Here is a 17,887-nt window from a genome sequence, read left to right on the forward strand (position 1 = left end):
TCGCACAACCCTCTGAGAGAAAAAGATTCTCCTCAACTCTGTCCTAAAAGGGCGACTCCTAATTTTAAAACAGTGCCTCCTAGTTCTGGACTCACCCACAAAAGGAAACATCCTTCCAATGTCCACCTTGTCAAGGCCATTCAGGATCTTGTATACTTCAATCAGATCACCACTCACTCTTCTAAGTTCCAGTGGAAACAAGCTCAATCTATCCAACCTTTCCTCATAAGACAATCCATCCATTCTGGTATCAACCAAGTAAACTTCCTTTGAACTATCTCCAATGCATTTACATCCTTCCTTAAATAAGGAGACCAAAACTGCACATAGTATTCAAGGTGTGGTATCACCAACGCCCTGTATAACTGAAGCATAATATCCTTACATTTATGTTCAATCCCTCTCGTAATAAAGGATAGCATTCCATTACCTTTCTAATTACTTGCTGTACCTGCATACTAATTTTTTGTGACCCATGTACACGAACAACTAGATCCCTCTGCACCTCAGAATTATGCAGCTGTTTAAGTAGTACTCTGCTTTTTTGTTCTCCCTGCCAAAGTAAACAATTTCACATTTTCCCACATTAAACTCCATTTGCCAGATCTTTGCGTACTCACTCAACCTATCTATATCCATCTGCAATCTCCTTGTGTCCTCTTCACAACATAGTTTCCTACCTATCTTTGTGTCATCTGCAGATTTAGCTACCATGCCTTCATCCACCTCATCTAAGTCATTGATGTAAATTGTAAAAAAAAGTTGAGGCCCCAGTACAGACCCCTGTGGGACGCCACTCGTCACATTCTATCAATCTGAAAAAGACCCATTTATGCATACTCTCTGCTTTCTGCCAGCTAGCCAATCTTCTATCCTTGCTAATATGTTACCCATTATACCATGCGCTTTAATTTTCTGTAATAATCTTTGATATGGCACCTTATCAAATGCCTTCTGGAAATTCAAGTACAGCACGTCTACAGGCTTCCCTTTATTCACAGCCCAGGTTACTCCTTCAAAAAACTCCAATAAATTGGTTAAACATGATTTTCCTTTCACAAAACCATGATGACTCTTCCCAATTGCCTGAGCTCTTCTAAGTGCCCAGCTATAGCCTCCTTAATGATAAATCTAATAATTTCCCCATGACAGACGTCAAGCTAACTGGCCTATAGTTTCCTGTTTTCTGCCTCCCTCCCTTCTTGAATAGAGGGGTTATTTTTGCTACTTTCCAATCTGATGGAACCTTTCCAGAGTCTAGTGAATTTTGGAAAGTTAACACCAGCGCATCGACTACTTCATTCCACCTCTTTTAAGACCCAATGATGTTGTCCTTTGGGACCTGGAGACTTGCCAGCCCGCAGCTCCATCAATTTGTTCTATACCATTTCCCTAGTGATTTCCATTTCATCAAGTTCCTTCCTCCCATTCATCTTCAATTTTCAGCTATTATTGGAATGTTTTTTGTATCCTCTATGATGAACGCAGAAGCAAAATATTTGCTAATTTCTTCTGCCATTTCCTTATTATCTACTATTAACTCCCCACTGTCACTTTCTAGAGGACCAACACTCACTTTACTCACTCTTTTCCTTTTTAAGTGCCTGGCACTTAGAAGAGCTCAGGCAATCGGGAAGAGTCATCATGGTTTTGTGAAAGGAAAATCATGTTTAACCAATTTATTGGAGCTTTTTGATGGAGTAACACGGGCTGTGGATAAAGGGGAGCCTGTAGACTCTTGCTATCTGTTTTTACATTTCTAGCTAGCTTCCTCTCACTCTAATTTCCTTCTCCTAATTAACCTTTTAGTCATTCTCTGCCGTTCTTTATATTCTGTCCAATCATCTGTCCTGCCACTCATCTTTGCGGACTTGTATGATTTTTCATTAAGTTTGATGCTTTCCTTAACATCTCTAGTTAACCACAGATAGTGGGTCCTCCTCTTAGAATTTTTCTTTACAGTAGGAATGTACTTATTCTGAATACTCTGAAATATCCTCTTAAATGCCTGTCATTGCTTCTCTATTGATTTATCCTCTAGACTACATTCCTAGTTCACTTCAGCTAGCTCAACTTTCATCCCCACATAGTTGTCCTTATTTAAGCTTAAGATACTAGTCTTAGACCCACTCTTCTCCCTTTTAAACTGAATGTAAAATTCAATCTTATTGTGGTCACTGCTACCTAGGGGCGTCTTTACTCTGGGGTCATTAATTAATCCTGTCACATTACACGATACCAAGTCTAATATAACCTCCTTTCTGGTTGGTTCTAGAACATGCTATTCTAAGAAACTACCTCAAAAGCATTCAAAGAACTCCTCGTCCAGGCTACTACTGCTAATCTGATTTTTTCAGTTTATGTGTAGATTAAAATCATCCATGATTATCGCCGTACCTTTATCACAAGCACACAATATTTTCTCTTCAATACTTCGTCCTACACTGTTACCACTGTTGTGGACCTGTAAACCACTCCCACTAATGACTTATTTCCCCTACTATTCCTCATCTTCACCCAAACCGATTCTATATCCTGATCTCCTGATCCAAGGTCATCTCTAAGTATTGCATCAATGCCCTCTTTGATTAACAGTGCTACCCCTCCACCTTTACCTAGCTTCCTATTCTTCTTGAATGTCATATACCCTTCAATATTAAGGACCCAATCATTGTTGTTCTGCAGCCACGTCTCTGTAATTGCTATCAGAGCATATTTATTTACTTCAATGTGGGCCATCAATTTGTTTACTTTGTTTGTTACCTTTGTAGCATCTAGTCTTGACTATTGCTATATTCTTAGCTTTTTTCTCTCTGACCCTTCCTGCCATTCTCTGACCCTCATTTCTCATATTACTATTTTGCTCTCCTGTCTTGACTGTAAACCTTGAATTGCTACCTCTACCCAAGCTTGATCCCTCACCCCTCTTGTTTAGTTTAAAGCCCTCTCTACTTTCCTAGTTATGCGATTTGTGAGGACACTCATCCCAGGTGTAAACCGTCCCAACCGTACAGCCCCCACTTTCCCCAGTCCTGATGCTAGTGCCCCACAAACCAGAACCCACTTCTCCCACGCCAGTCTTTCAGCCACGCATTTGTGTCTCTAATCTTATTTTCCCTATGCCAGTTTGCACATGGCTCAGGTAATAATGCAGCCTCACACTTGGAAAAGCTTGTCAAAAGTGAGCATTGTTCCACAGCTGATACCGTTCAGCTGCAGCTCCATTGACATGCTAGGAGTCGGGCCTCTGAAGCTTTTGTGCCCACCCAAGCAATACAAAAGCATGAATGTGCCACCAAACACTCCAGGACTTTTCGCCCCTCGGGCGCAAACTGCAAATTAGTGTGCATTTTAGGGGGCGGCAGAGCAATTGGCTGACTGGGCAATCCCCTTGCAAAATGTGGCTATGGTGCAGTCACTGATGGAGGTGCTCACAGCCCCTTGCAATATCTTTAGTAAAGCTTGGACCTGTTTCCCCCATAGTTCAAGCTAACAGCGCAGCCTTACAGTGTGGATTAGGAGAATGCGTGCACCTGAGCTGAGAGCAGCATGCAGTTCAATGAGCAAAGCTGCCGCCAATCGGTCAAGTGGAGTGGGGTGGAGGTGGGTACAGTTTTGGACAATCAACGAACACACTACACACTGGCCATCCAAGTGGTGGCCAGCACTCTCCTGCAGGTATGATGGGGCCATCAGACTTAACCAAGAGTGGTCCGTAGGACACCTATGCTAACCCACGCGTCTCTCTTTGATCCTACAGGTGAAGAACCTCAGGATCATGGAGCTGCTGATTCAGTGGAATGCCTCATGGCTTACAAGGAGCAGAGAAGAAGAAGAAAAGAGCAGCAGAGGCACCTGGCTTGGCAAAGAGAGGAACACCTCCCTCAAGCTGAAGAGGGAGCAGGGCCTGCTGAGCATGGAACTGAAGATCTACAGCGAGCTGTTGCTCATAGGTGCCTCACGAGATCCAGGGTCTATAGATGCCTCTTGTCACTTCTACAGATGACTGAAAACCAGTGTTGCTGAAGACTACACATGTCTAGGGAACTGGTTGGTCACATATGCCACATGCTGCAGGATTTGGCGCCATGGGGAAATGAAGGACCTCCACTGCCAGTGGCTGTGAAAGTGACCATGGTGCTCAATTTTTATGCCAATGGCTCTTCCTGGGCTCCACAGGTGACCTCTGCAGGATCTCGCAAGTCAACACACACAAGTGTGTCCGGATCACAGACGTCACCTTCATGAAAGCATAGAATTTTGTTTTGCCTGGGATCAGAAAAGCCAGGAAGCAAGAGTGCTGGGATTTGTGCAGATCTCAGATTTTCCACAAATGCAGGGTGCCATCAACTGCACTCATGTGGTGCCTAGATCTCCATGGCAAGAAGCAGTCAACTGCAAGAACTTCCACTTGCTGAATGTTCGGCTGTTGTGCGACCGCCACAAACACATCCTACAGGTCTACACATGATTCCCAGGGAGTGCCCATGACCTTTATGTCTTTAGCAAGTCTCAGATCCATGACATCTTCCAGGGTCCAGAGAGGCTCCAGGGATGGCCCTTCGAGGACAGGGGCTACCCACATAGGATGACACCTGTGCAGCGGCCTCAGCACAGCAAAGGTATGCTTGTGCCCAGACCCTGACTTTGGTGGAGCACATTAAAGGCATTTTGAAAATGAGGTGCTGGTGCCTTGACAAGTCCAGTGGAGCACTGCAATTAAGTCCTCAGAGAGTGTCGCACATTATTGTCACTTGCTGCGTGCTCCAAAACCTGGCACTGCAACAGTGGGGAGGACCTGGATGAGGAAGAGATGGAAGAGCTGCAGGTCTCCTACGATGAGGAGGACATCGAAGGGGATGGCGATGATGAGACCCTCAAAGGTGAGGATGCTGGCAATGAGGATATTGCACTGATAAGATGAGGCAGGTGGCACTTGAGAAGTCCTCATAGTTGCAAGATTCATGGAAGATGATGACAAGATGCAGTGAGGACAGTCCTGATATCCTCACCTTGCATCTGTGAACGTTTGACTCCTGTGTGGCTGATGGCAGCGTATATACCCTCAGTGCTCAGGTTCATATTATGGAGACACAGCAGAGGCCTTAATAGTTGCTAGACTCCAGGAGAATGATGACGACATGCAGTGAGGACACTTCATTGATCTTCACAAAGCCTCTGTGAATGTCTGACTCCTGTCTGGCTGAGGGCAGCTCGCTTGTGCTCTGTGATCGGGGTCATATTATGGAGACACAGCCATGAAACTTGAACAGCACCTGATCCTTTGTCAACCTTCAGTACATGACCCTATCAGGAGCACAACGTCACCGGTCACAGGTGCTGAAGAGATGGGGGGGGAAGGGGGGAAGGTGGGGGCAGCCCCACCCCAAAGGTGCAGAGAGTACTAGGAGAGAATGACGGAACTCTGTGACACCTGCCCACGACATTCCGGCAGCAATGACAAGCACTGTCAAGATGCTGGCATCAGTATTGTGTCCAGTGAGTGTGAAGCTGAATCATCATTTGGGTCTGAAGGTTACACTCTGCATAGGGAAGAGGCACTGAACTGAGATGCCTGCCTTTATCTTGTGCAGGAACCAAAGTTTCACATCTGAGTGACACAAACACTGTTCATCATAACAAAGAGCTATAGGCAGGGAAACATTATTGGAAGTTTATTTACAATGATGAACATTATGGACAAGTAATTAACACCCATGTCTAGGCTGTGCAATTAAATTTTTTTAACTTTCCTACCCTGCTGCTACATCTTGGTGCTCCCCCGACATCCACAGCGGAAGTGGAGGCAGCCTGCCGACTGCTACACCCTGTCTGTGATGATCTTGATGGGCGTCCTCTGGAGGGCTGAGACCTGAAGGGCCTTGGGTCTGTTAACGGAGTGCTGCTGTGTGGCAGTGGCTGGGTCACTGGAAGAGGGGATTTGGAAGAGTCAGGTACACCCGGAGTCACCTGGGTGGATGTCCTCGGGATGTGCACCTACTGATTCTCCTCCCTATGGGTGCCCTAAGTCCCCTGGCTGACTCCTTGAGGAAAAGGAGAAGCTGGAGTGAGATCGAACTGCCCTGCACCCCTCTCACATTGACACTGCTGGAAGCCAACTATGGTGTCAGCGATGGAGTTCAGCCTGCGCAGCAGTGCAGGGCCGAGGTCCTGGGCCAAGATCTCCATGGCGGCTGTCATCCTACCAGTGCTCACCTCGGTGCATTGGCATGCCGCGCTATCACCTCAGACTAAAGGCAGATGGACTCCTCTATTGTGCCTTGCAATCTGAGGAGTGCAACGGACATCCCTTCCTGACATTCCCGAGCTTGCCTTTGAGCTCTAGCAACTGAGGTATGACTGAATCTAGAGGCTATTTATCTGACTCGGACTCAGCAGATTTCTGGCCTCCAGCAGAGCTCTGAGTGCCGGAAACCTGGGAATTTCCTGCACTCACCTGCAGTGCAATGTGGTCACCACATTGTGATCCCAAAGATACTCTAGATCTAGGTCCCACTGAGGTTTGTGTCTCTGTGCGGGTGAAGGGTGTGGGTGAGTGCTATGATGGGGCTTCCATTAGAGTGTCATCAGATTCTTCTTCTGAGCTGTCTTTGGGGCTTGAGTAAAGGACTTGGCTCGTGGACCCTCTTGGCTGCTTCCCAGATGTGCCTGCAAAAACAAGGGGAGATGGTTAGTGCCTGGCAGGAGACTGCGGAACAGGAGAACTCATCACAGCATAGTTGTCTGACGGATGTTGCATTACTGGATCCTCACTTGGTTGAGCACTGCCGATCTCACTGTCAGCACAGGGATGGTCCTGATCATCATGGATCAGCTGGATGACTCTATTCTCAAAGTATGTGAATATCATGATGTCAGGCATCCCTCCACTGGTCTGCGACCTCTCCCTTTTGTGTGTGCCAGCTTGTCCTGCATGAATACAGATGGAGAGAGTGTAAGCAGGACACCTGCTAGGCCAGATGAGAAGGATGCCTGACACATGTGGGTAGACAATGGTACCATGGAAGTGATGAGGACAAAATCCGCAGGGCAGATGAAGCTATGTGTGAGACAGTGAATGGTGATGTCCCTTGAATTGGCAGTGAGTGAGATCATTGTGGATGTGTGATGGGTTTATGAGCAAATGAGTTGAGAGTAATGAGAAGAATGACTTACACTGGCAGAATGGAGGAGAGCATTCATTCTCTTTCGGCACTGGGTGGCTGTCCTCTTTTGCAGGGTGTTTGCGCTGACCAGCGCTGCCACTGCCTCCCATGCTAGATTGGTGATCTTGCTTGCTGGTCTTCACCCAGAGCGTGGGTGTAGAGGACTTCACTGCGGGCCTCCACTGCATCAACGAGGCACCCAAGGGAGGTGTCACTAAATTTGGGAGTAGCATGTTTCCTCCCTTTGGAAACCATGACTTTGCAGCAGCTTCCGATCCCATGGAGAGTGCTAGCTCTGTGCAGGGGCATCCTTTAAAATATGGTGCCCAGATTACTGAAGGCCTGAGGTGATGGTGGGGCGGGTGAACCAGAGGCCGCCCCGACAGCGATCTGGCGCATTTCCAGGGGATGCATTATTAATGAGGTGGGACGCACCGGGAATGGGATGATATGGCCTGAAAATCCGCTACTGTAGTTGGCAGGTAGAACAACTTTTTTCCCACCCGCTACCGCACTTAGTGCAAATCTGAGACAGTTCCGTTCAGTGTCTCAGGTCATGCAGATTAATTGACATGAAAGCGTCATGCAATTTGATGCCATTTAAGGAAATACAACAGAAAAGTTGCACTTACTATGAAATATTTTACTTACCTTGTTGTCTTAAGTCACCAATTTTTTTTAAAACTGGTTCCTCTTTCCACTCATTAAAAGGAAATGATATGATATCCTCTATTCCATATTGACATCTTCCATCTGGGTTCGTTCCGCAAGAATAAAGAACAGTCGTCCCATGTTATCCAATTTCACTTCAGGGATCTCCTATGTTCAGATGCCAGATACCATGAGACCTATTGCCTGCCTTTAGATTATAAGTAAAAATGAACTGTCCCTTTTCATCAAGATGAGACATGCTACTGTTGTAAAACTCTGAAGCTCATCCTAAAGTTTTATAATTGTAAGTTAGCCTCTGAGTGTTGCTTTTTATGCTTTTCTTGAAAAGCATTGTATTCCATGCACTTCCTTTACTATAAGCACTCTATGCAAACTATAATTCTCTTGCACAAAAACAAAAATTGCTGGAAAAACTCAGCAGGTCTGACAGCATCTGTGGAGAGAGAAACAGAGTTGACGTTTCGAGTCCATGTGAAATGTTAACTCTGTCTTTCCCTCCACAGATGCTGTCAGACGTGCTGAGTTTTTCCTGCAATTTTTGTTTTTGTTCCAGATTTCCAGCATCCACAGTATTTTGCTTTTATCTATCATTCTCCTGCTTCATTTCTCTTGCATTCTCTTGCCACCCTTGTTCATGCTCCTCGGTAAATGTTGGGCAAAGGTTGCATGCATATTAGTAATGTCAGTTTAGACATCCGATTTTATCTTTGACCAACCAATTCTAGTTCTGGCAAAGAACTTTTTTTGAGGACTTTCAGCTTAAACCTGGGGGAAAATCCAGTCGGCCTCTGACAATAGCATTAATTGGCATTTAAGTACCTCAGTTGGCTACTTGCTGCTTATGTGCTCACCCCCATCGGAGACTGAAAATCCTCCAGACTGTTTTACATATTTATCTGGAGTAAATATGGGTAAAAGTCACTTCTAAGAATGAAGCGCACCATAATTCCAAAATTTCATCTTTCAAATACATTTGAATTAAGATATTATATTGAGCTACAGGAGACATAATCACTCATTAGTGCTGATTTTTAAACTCTTGGGCTGGGAATTTCTCATCCTGCCCGTAAAAAAAGTTAAAGTTACACAATATTTGATCATGCATAGTTATATAAATATACAACTTACCTCCATGTTACAAGTGTTTCCAATTATAAGCTAGAAACAATGGAAATTCAAAGACTCTTAGGGGCACGTGAACATTGGTCATTCAAATGTCATGGCCAAGTACAGTAAAAAAGCAGGCCCCAAGTCTACCTCAACCAGAACGGGGATTGAACCCTGTGTTGTTGATCTTAATCTAATCCGCATGCTAGTCGTCTAGCCATCTAAGGTAACCACCACCAATGCACACCCCAATCCTTACCCAAGCAGAAAAGGTCTCAAAATAGAGTTTGTAGCCATACCATCCCATTAATAGTTCCAGGTGTCATCACTTTGAAAGGGGAAAACCCCTGGGTGGTTAAGCATTCCAAAGCAAATACAAACAAATCTGATAGGAAATGGCCTTCTGGTCCATCCAGTCTGTCCCATGTAGCAACAAAATATTGTATTTTGCAATATATAGACTTAATCAATATGATCTAATGACATAGTTAGGACCTCAAATGCAATTTTAATAAACACATGGTGGAGTCTGTGACTCACAATTGACTGAAATGCTTCTTCTGGTTTCACAAATGTGGTGTGAGCTATTGCTGACCTGGCCTCATGCCGCCTCATTGATACATCACTGTCTAAACCTGATGCCACACCCCCAACCCACTCCCTACCACACCTCTACATCCAACTCCTAGGCTTTTACCGGAGTTCCACCCAGTCAACATTCCTTTGGATGAAGAGCAGGAATTGGGACATATATTTGGCATCCACAGTTCACTTGTCAAATTCAAACAGGTAATTGAAACAGGCAACACCCTCTTCTACACCAGACTGTGCTCCCCTGGTTGGCTGCCCAAAAGTCAAAATCAATCCCAGTGTCTGTGCTGGGATGGGGTAAAATCCATCCTGTGCTCTCCTGCTCATTGCTGTCCGGTGGTTCCATCTGGATGTGCAATTCTGTGGGTGACAAGCAAAAGTAATATTTCCCTATTGTTGAATGACCTTCAAATGCTTACTTCCTTGACTTTCTCGAGCTACGTGTATTTTGGAACTGCACTTTTGCATGTGGCAACCGTTTCGGGAAAAGAGAACACCTGGCACAAAAAAAAGTACATTTACATGAATATGCACCACAAGTTGACATTTATTTTGAGGAAATTTGGTTCATAAAAGCATACTATGCCTGCTAAAATAGAACAAAAGTTGTTGAAAAGGATAAAGAATTTACTGGAAATTGTATGGCAAAACGGGTTTGAAGAACAGGCAAAGGCAATGCTGCAGCCTTTTAATGTGAAATTAAAAACAATAAAAGATCAAATTTCTGAAAATAAACATTTTAGTGTCAAATTTAGGATTTTACGTTAACAAAGGGAAATTTGTCTCTTTAAGATGCTATTGTAGAGAATCATGTGTAATAGGTAAATCATTTTTCTGAATGAGCATTCAATATGCATTATTACTCTTGCATTGACTGCTTCAAATGCTGAGGAAATGGTTTTTAAGTGAACAGTAGAAATTCCAATTGGCATACGGAACTTTGGTATGTTTAGGGCAGCAATTTACATCAGACGTAAAATAGCGCACAGTGATGTCAGGTGAGTGTCCCGACATCATCGCGCACTCATGCAATATTTTGGTCAATGGATGCGAGTGGCCGCCGGAGCCGCACCCACCACTAATTAAGAGGCCACTTAAGGCCATTAAAAAGCCAATTGATGCAGACTTTTTGTTTCCCGTGCGATTTTGCGGCCGTCACATGGGCAAATCGGGCAGGCAACCAGCCAAAATTTTCAAAAACCTCAATCACGGCAGGATAAAAGGGGTGAGCAGCATTGCCAATGTGAGTAGTGGGCAATTTGGTACACAGTTTGCTGCTGGTTATTGGTATTTGGCAGCTTCATCTTTGTTCGGGGCTTCATTCTTAGCATTTCCAAGCTTCATTTCAGGGCTCATTGCTGCCTGCCAAGCCCCATGAGGATTCAGACCGTGTAGACCCTTCCAGGTGTCAGACAGCCTTCCCTTACCCTGGTAATGGGGATTGAGGTCTTCGCTAGTGGCACCTTCTCTGAGGAGGAAGAGAGGGGCAGCAGGGAGAGGAGGCCAGGTGTCCCAATGCAGCTTCCAGGGGAGGAACCTGGGGGAGCTGAGGCACAGGCACTAAGGGCGCAGAGCCAGCAGGTAGACCAAGGAGGAAGGGGCTGCAGAAGATGCCACTATCCTGCTGCCAGGGTTTACAGGCAGCAATGCAGCTACCTCGATATGTCCAAGGTGCAATGAAGGAGGCTCCACCTCTCAAGGGAGACGGTAACCTTCGTTTGGCAGATTGGGCCTGAGATCACCTACAACTTTGTGGGTGGACACCCTGTGCCGGTGGCTCTGAAGGTTACAGTGGCCCTCAACTTCTATGCATCTGGTTCTTTCCAGAGCTCAGTGGGAATCTGTGTGGAGTCTGCCAGTCAGCTGTCCACAGCTGTGTCAAGCTGGTGACAGAAGCTCTGTTCAGGCAGGTACTGACCTTTATTCTTTACCATATGGACGATGGCCAGGCAAGCTGAGCAAGCCAGAGGATTTGCAGTGATTGCTGGGTTCCCCCAAGTCCAAGTGCAATCGACTGCACACATGTGGCCATCAAAGTGCCTGTGGGTCAGATGGTTGCCTTCGTCAACAGGGAAGGGATTCCACTCCATGAACGTCCAGATAGTGTGAGACCACAGGATGCAGATTCTGCAAGTCTGTGCAAGGTACCCCGTCAGCTCCCATGACGCCTATATCCTGAGAAACTCCCCAGTGCCGAGGCTCTTCAGTGCTCCAGCCCGACTGGATGGATGGCTGCTGGGTGGCAAGGGCTATCCGTTGAAGAGGTGGCTCATGACGCCTCTCTGCCACCCAAGAACAGAGGCAGAGAAGCATTACAATACGAGTCGTGCCTCCACAAGGGCGGTGGTCGAGAGGATGCGCTTCTAACGCCTGGACCATTCACGGGGTGCACTACAATACTCCCCAGAGCTGGTGTCACTGATAGTCGTTGCATGCCACACTCTCCACAATCTGGCACTGGCAAGGGGGGACTCGCTGGAGGAATAGGATCTTGGTGCAGCTGCAGAAGCCACAGATGATGAATCCAGTAGTGAGTCAGAACAGGAGCATGGTGAGGAAAACACTGAGGGCATGGAGGCAGGCACTGATAACCTCCAAAGAGGCAGGGGCACCAGGGATGCCTTGATCCAACATTCCTTCAGCTGGGCTACCAAAGATCAGCTTCATCTGCATGCCAGGGCTGCCACCTCCATCCCAGATGCCTGAAAGGACCCTTTCATTTGAACCAAAGTCCACTCAGTGTCTGTGTAATAAAGTTTAGAGCCACTCACGTCCAGCATTACATACTGGCGTACCCTGCACCTAAGAAATAAAATGGTGAAGCAAACTCAGGCCATGATTACAAAAACAAAATTTATCTCAATTTTACAAACCAATAAAAATTACATAAGCTCCTCTTGCTCTTCATTCCCAGACCAGTAAAGATAAACCAAACATAAATGAACAGAACCCTCTTGTGCTCATGGTGCCTTTAACTTACATTTCTGAGTGCCACGTCTTGGTGCCCCCCACCTCCCCATTGCATTGGAGATAGGCTGCTAACTCTGCTGTCTTGTTGGCCTTGATGACCTTGGTGATTGTTCTCTGGCCAGTGGAGCCTGTGCTGGCCCTGCATGGGAGGGAGCAGCCAGTGCCACAGCTCACATCTCCCCAGTCATTGCAGCCTCATCAGGTGCCACAGTCACTGGCAGAGGGGTGGAGGAGCTGCTGCTGTCATCCAGGGTGTCCTGAGAACAGTCCACAGAAATGACAGGCAGCTCATGCATTAACGTGAGGTTGCTCTGGATCTCCCTGCTCGCCACTGATGGATGGGCACCTAGCTGGGACTCTGGGTGCCTCATCCATCTCCCACACTAGCACTGATAACATGAGATCAGTTCCTAAGTGAGATCCGAGCGCAACCCCAGGAACCCCTCATTCTGTCCCTGGAGCTGCCTCTCCACGAGAGCCACCACTCTCTCAATGGAGTAGGCAGTGCACTCGGCCATGAGGGTCAACACAGTGCTCATGCTCCACATGGACTCCTCCACAACGGAGACCATGTCACGCAGACTGTCATGGAGCCCAGCCCTGCCAGATTATCCTGCACATCCCGCTGTACATCCAGCATCTGCCGCCTAATGGACAACTCCAGAGGCTCATCATCTGCCTTTGTCTGAGCGTTGTGCTGGTCGCCAGCAGTCCTCCAACTGCCACCGCTCTGGGCACTTTCTACCTCCGTCTGCACCTCAAGCGAGAGTGAAGTGCCCTCACCAATGTGCACCGACATTCTAGCTGCCGATCTAATGCCCACCAAGGTGCTGGTATCTGCGTTGGTGCCTGCTTCAGAGAGTGGGCGTAACACAGGTGCAAATGAAGCCTGGTGCTCCTGCGGCCGCAGGAGTGGCCCTTCAGAGTCCAGGAAGAAAGTGCATGTTGGTGAACTTAAAAGGAATAACAAGGTCATTTAATTAGTTTAAGTCATCACTCTGTCACTGTGCATGCCAGGCACCCTGGTAAGACAATGGAGATCTGCATCATGGTGCCATCATCTTTCAATGATCAATGATCAGGTTTGAGGCTCCCATCAATGAAGGGACTACACTAGAAAGGCTGCACAATCTAAAACTCTCACCTCTGTGCACTGTGCTCTGACCTTCATCTGGCACCCCCGCCTCTCCATACCTGGTTGCATGGGGAGCATGCCAGCTCTCGAACTCCAGGGCGTCCTGCTCGAACTTGGTGAGCAGCAGCACGTTGCGCTGCCTGTACATGCCCTCTCTGCTTGGTTATGGCTCATCTTCTCCTGAAAAGACAGAGAAGTATTGATTAGTTCACTCTCTACCTGCAGCGCCATTGCAGTCTGGCCAACCCCAGCTGAGGAACACCTTGCAGGGCACATCCAAGTCATGGCCCTCAAGCTGCAAGGCGCTTAGTCAAAGCAGCCAGGGCTCACTCCCTTGGTCAGCTCTGGCTTCATTAATAGTTGGCACTCAGACTATAGCACCCCTGAGGTTCATCAGGGGCTCAACCAGACCTTAAAATTTCTGCACTCTAACCCATGCCAACACGGCACTCACCCGTCCTGAGCGCAGCAGGTCATTGAACCACTGCGACACTGCACCTATGTACGCTGCACCACATCATGGCTGCTCACCAGCGGTGCCACTTTCTCCCATGCCCTCTTAGTAATGTGCATTGGCCTCCTCCTCCTGTCTCTGAGGACAAGGGTGCCCCTCCTGGCAGCCACCTCAACCAGCAGGATGGCAAGGCACTCATCCGATAAGCAGGGGGCCAAGTGCCCACCCACCCTGCGCTCCTGCTTGGCATCTCCAGCTGCACTCGGCTCCATAACTTGAACGTTGAAGATTCAGAGGAGACGTTCTTCTGTGGCAGTCATCCAGGGGCTGCCCGGCCCGTTGCCATTGAACCCAGCAGCCGACAGGCACCCTCCCCCAGTCAACCCTTCCCGACCAGCGACGAGCCCTGTTTCATGCTGGGCGAGCCTTAATTGGCCTGCCAGCATGAAATCGCGGTTGGGGGCCGATCACGGATGGCAGACGGTTTCCTGGCCAGTCTCGGGCCCGCCCACCGCTCCCACCTGATGGCCTCAAAATCCTGCCCTTAGAATTCAAAATATGATAACATTTGCTCATATGATATGTTGCAACTGGAACTAGGTAATGAAGCCTCAATGTCTGACAAGCTAGGAGCCAGAAAAGGCTCATGGTTGATCCCCAAGAAGCACCTAAAACACTTGTAGCTGACAGTAATATAACACGTCAACATACATAATACTACGCTAAACCTAAATATTGTCAAATTTTGTACATAATGCTCTCCTGAAATGAGTTATCTGCCTCCAGCTTTTAGTGTAATGTATAAATGACTAAAAAGTCAGAATTTATTGATGAGCTAAACCTACAATTGATTTCCCTAACTACTTGCCAGACTTTCTTTGGCTTCTGTAACTATTCCTATTGATTTGCTCTACCATCCAGATTGATTATTTTGAGAAACCTTATCCAGCAGATTTCTCAATCAAAACTCACTGATGGCTTTCAAAATGATGGTTTCGCTTACATTTTTTTATAACTAGGTGATGCAGATGTTTTGACACTAGGCTGGATCTCCGACCACAATTTCTCCAACCAAACATTCCCTGGAGGCTACTGAAATATGAACATTTCTCAATATTAAGTGCAAACAATGTCATATTCTCTAATGTTGGGTAACTAACATTACTAGTTGCAACTTATCATATGAGAAAATGTTGTCATATTTTGAACTCATACTGCCACTGCCTTTGAAGAAATTGTTAATGTATTTAGTTTTTCTGGCTGTTTTCCTGATGTGAACTTGTTAACAAAGTCAAAATAGTACCAAAATCAAAGTCCACACCTCTTATTGAAGACCGTATTTCAAGGAATTATGTAACCAGTAGTCCTTTTATCACTTAAGAAAAATGCTTCCTAGGTTTCAATCTTTTGTTGATTTAAATTTCCTTCTGCTTCTGCCTGCTTGCATTCATAGCTTTATCTGATGGTTTATTTGTTGCCAGGAGAGTAGACCACTCCAGCCTGCTAATATCTAAGAATTGAATGGTGCAAGACAAGTCTGTCCTCAGCCTGTTTGGTCTTCCCAACCTCTCACTCTAGTGAAGTTTCAAGTGTGAGTGACAAACAAGATTCAGATTCAGCTTTAAGGTGGCTGATTTTCTTCCACTTTGTGCCCAGGGAGCATATGTTTTCCAGGAGCAAAAGGGGTGAAGAATGATGAATGAAGGGATGAACTTTTTGTCCCTTCTGCTTTGCCAATATGCTCCCTAGGATTTTTGCAATGACCCATTGGGCATAAGGACTCAAAGGCTGTACAAATGAGGCAGGAGTGATATCTCCACACCTTCTGCCTTATTTGTCTAAGCATTCATTTGACAGAAACCGAAGTGGAGCAACACCTACAACTAATGGATTTTTGTGGGAATTCTGTCCCTAAGACTATCCGCCTTCCACCTTTCTCTCCTCCTTTGAAATGCTTCTTAAAGTCTACTTGTTTGACTACGTTTTTGGTCAACTAATGCCTCCTTCTTTGGTTTTGTGTCAATTTTTGTCTGACTACACATCTGTGAAGCACCTTTGGGTTTTAGGCTAAGTTAGAGCCACTGTATAAATGCATGTTGTTATTTGTCCTTGAAACCAGGCTTGCTCAGAGCAAAAGACAAATAAGTACCCATCATTATGATAGGTGCACCAAAGGTTTTTATGGCTGCGGGCCTTTTTCTTCATTTGGACAGCCTTTCAGCTGGTGGCCATTGCCACTGCTGCAGGTCTCTCTGCCAGAGAGGTAAGCCTGTCCTGGGTGAACACAAGATGTGGGTAACAACCTGAACATGGAAATATAGGCAAGTTCAACTCAGGTGATGATTATGCTGGGTAATGTGGAAACCGCCCTGATGTTTATATTTCTTCTGAAATTGAACTAGTTCCCAGTACTGCTTTCTCAAACTTGAGATAATATGATTGTTGAATTTGTAACGTCACCTTTAAAGTCAGCAGCACTCATTAAATTGATGGATTTAGTGGGTGGGGGAAGATGAAAAATAAGATAAAGGCTAAAAGATATCTTTTCCTGACAATAAAGGGCACAAAAATACATTGCAGGGAAACTATAATGGATCTCTGATAGGGTCTCTTGTTTTCTTTTGCATCCTTTTAGCTTTTGTTAATTGTCTGCTGCCACTTTGCAGTACAGATGAATTTTGCTGGTTTTGGTGATCTTATTTTGTGGGGTTGGGGAGGAATGGGGGTGGTGGGGGTGGGGAGGCTGGGGTTTGTCCTTGTTGCTCCTAACACCTCCCTATTAGAGACCAAGTACTGTTGTACAGATATCTGAACACATCACTAAACATTTAATTCTATAAAAACAGTAAACATCTGGTCTTTCCTCAAAGAATGCCTTTGTCCCATCACTTTTCTTTGAAATAAGCCCCAACTGTCAATCTTTTTAAAACAAATATCACAAATATGTTTGAATATGCACTCAAGTCATTCTGTCTCAATAATCTCATGCATTTTATTAAAGCTATGATTCAGAGCAAATAGCAGATTTAATCACTTAAGATGCAATATCATATGGTATCATATTATTTCTCATATAGGCATTGGTAATAATCTCAAAATTCTATGACATGATTCACTGCAACAGCAAACTGAAATAATAATTTATTCTAATAAATTATCCCTTAATAATTTTCTGTATGTGCTGTGTTCTGGAATTCTTCAATAGAATAGACACTGAAACAAACTATAGATTGACAAACTAAAGAACAATTACACGTATTAGTATGTACTACGAAATTTCATTCACGTGAGATTTCATATTTGTTTTTCAATTTGCGAGAGACCCATAACCAATAATTAGGGTGGGTAAAAATGAAGCTCCTTTTGGTGAATAAAAATAACTCTTTTCACACTAAATTTCGAAGTAATGATGATGCTACAATTCAGATGATCAACCAAGTTCCTAACATTTTACATCAGTCTGCATTCTATGTCCTTTGGTTCATCACTCTCAGTTTTAATCCAGTACACTTAATCTGCCACAATTGATTCTCCCCACCCCCCGTATGATGATGTCATTCAGATACATCATATAGTTTAATCAGAGGCTAGTAATTCCAAGTCTTTCTAAACTGTTTAGTGAGAAAAAGCTGCAAATAGGTATACTAGAGATAGTATTGTGGCTGAATTTGCAAGGGGTGGAGAACATCATCTTTAAATGCAGCTGTCATCCACAATGTGTAGATTTGGAAATTAAACCAAAATGTACAACTTGTAGATATGTATTCTGAAGAGTTTCATTGTTTTAGCGAG

At 45.5% G+C, this 17,887-nt stretch overlaps 1 protein-coding gene across 1 annotated transcript in view; it reads left to right on the forward strand.

Annotated features, from left to right (window-relative positions):
* Window positions 1–17,887, forward strand: part of LOC121290458 (limbic system associated membrane protein) — a 911,106-nt gene that overhangs the window by 513,697 nt on the left and 379,522 nt on the right. The window lies entirely within an intron of this gene.

The sequence above is a fragment of the Carcharodon carcharias genome, chromosome 18, assembly GCF_017639515.1.
Source record: "Carcharodon carcharias isolate sCarCar2 chromosome 18, sCarCar2.pri, whole genome shotgun sequence".
In the NCBI taxonomy this organism is placed as follows: domain Eukaryota; kingdom Metazoa; phylum Chordata; class Chondrichthyes; order Lamniformes; family Lamnidae; genus Carcharodon; species Carcharodon carcharias.